The sequence below is a fragment of the Pyxicephalus adspersus genome, chromosome 2 (assembly GCF_032062135.1).
Source record: "Pyxicephalus adspersus chromosome 2, UCB_Pads_2.0, whole genome shotgun sequence".
NCBI classification, from domain to species: domain Eukaryota; kingdom Metazoa; phylum Chordata; class Amphibia; order Anura; family Pyxicephalidae; genus Pyxicephalus; species Pyxicephalus adspersus.
This window is the reverse complement of record NC_092859.1, coordinates 10,005,379-10,007,248: the sequence shown is the minus strand read 5'-3', so window position 1 is coordinate 10,007,248 and position 1,870 is coordinate 10,005,379. Positions and strand designations below refer to the sequence as shown.

The 1,870-nt window shown below is 36.8% G+C and overlaps 1 pseudogene; it reads right to left on the bottom strand.

Annotated features, from left to right (window-relative positions):
- The window catches only part of LOC140322834 (uncharacterized), a 317,266-nt pseudogene extending 315,402 nt beyond the window's left edge, over positions 1-1,864 (bottom strand).
- Positions 1,865-1,870: the final 6 nt, after the last annotated feature.

Genomic DNA, 1,870 nt, shown 5'->3' with positions numbered 1-1,870 from the left:
AAAAAAAAATCATCACACTGTCCCATTAAATAGCAAAAACTTTACTACCTTCATTTTTACTGGCTGTTCACTTATGTTCACTATGACATAAATAAACCTTTATCTTACACTTTCCATACCCAGAATATACACATGAAACTTGAATACTTTCAACAAAATGTTTATTAAGTATTTATTCATTGTGTGCTGCCACGTGTAAGTACTAAAGAAAACCAATTTAATAGGATGCCTAAAAAAATTTAACAAAACTTAAAAAAAAATAAATAAACCCTTCTTGAATGAACAACAAAAAATATGTACTATGGAAAAACAGACAAAAATAATTTCTGTTGCTACTCCCCCACCCATCTGGGCCTCATTCTATTGTATGAGAAAATTAGGAATTGACTCAATCAGGTCCTTTTTTAAGTAAGTTGATGCCAACTATGGCAAACCACTTTATCCCATGCTGCATTGCAAATAAATTGCTTGTAATCTTGACCAAATCTAGTTTAGTGCCTAATGTCGAATGGAAAATGCTTTCATGATTGACAACTTTCTAATGTGTACAGCAGACTATACAAAAACGCAGGTATGATTGAACTGACCTTAGGTGTGTGCCTTCAATAAATATGTATGCTCAACTAGGCCATTTCTATGCCTAACATGGGAATATGTAAGCAGACAATAGGTTACATGATAGTAATAAGAACAAGCTTTACGATTAGCCAGTGAAGGCCTGAGCGATTAACAGACATGCAATCATATTGTGATCACATAGTTCCACATTTGGCACCCTAATGTTTGCCTTTTAAAGAAGATTTTATCACATTTTACATTTTAAATATGTCAACACTTTCATTGCCATGTCCAAGGAGACAGTGAACGGTCAATGACCATTAAAGGAGTCATTTCATTTGAAGCAAGTGAAAACTTTGTGCTCTGTGTCTCTGTTGGTTATGTGAGCAGTTCTTGCATTCGATTTAATTCTCATACTCAGAACACAAATATAGGTCCTCTCCTGTGTGAACTTTCTCATGAGAGATTAAGTTTTCTTTGGTTACAAAACAAGTATGGCATTTGGTGCACAAATATGGCTTCTCTTCTGTGTGGATCAACTGGTGATCAATTAGACTTACGCTATGTGACAAACACATGTCACATATTGAACATTTAAATCTCTCTTCTGTGTGAGTCGCCCAATGTTTAGTAAGAGTTGTACTTGTTCTAAAGGACTTGTTACATTCTGAACAGCTATATGGTTTCTCTCCTGTGTGAGTCATCCAATGTTTAGTTAGTGCAGAATTTGTTGTAAAGGACTTGTTGCACTCAGAACATAAAAATGGTTTTAGTCCTGTGTGAGTCCTTTGGTGGTCGAAAAGCTCTTGCTTGCTTCTGAAACATTTATTACACTCAAGACACAGGTATGGTTTCTCTCCTGTGTGGGTCTTCAGATGTCTCTTCAGATTTGATTTAGCTTTAAAACACATTTCACATTCCGTACATGAATATGGTTTCTCTCCCGTGTGAACCCTTTGGTGTCGAATAAGATTTATCTTTTGCGCGAAGCTCTTGTCACATTCTGAACATGTAAACGGCCTTTCCCCTGTGTGAATTCTTTGATGGCAAATAAGGTGTTCTTTATATAGAAAAGACTTTTCACACTCAAAGCACGAAAATGGTTTCTGTCCTACATGACCGGCCTCATGCCTAAGAAGCAATGTCCTACTAGAAAAACCTCTGTCACACGCCGAGCATAAAAATGGCTTTTCTCCTGTGTGGGTCCTCTGGTGAATTTCAAGCTGTGACTTATAAGCAAAAGGTTTTTCACACTCAGGGCATGAATATGTCTTGTCCCCAACGGGACTCACCATGTGTTGATGAAGACCAG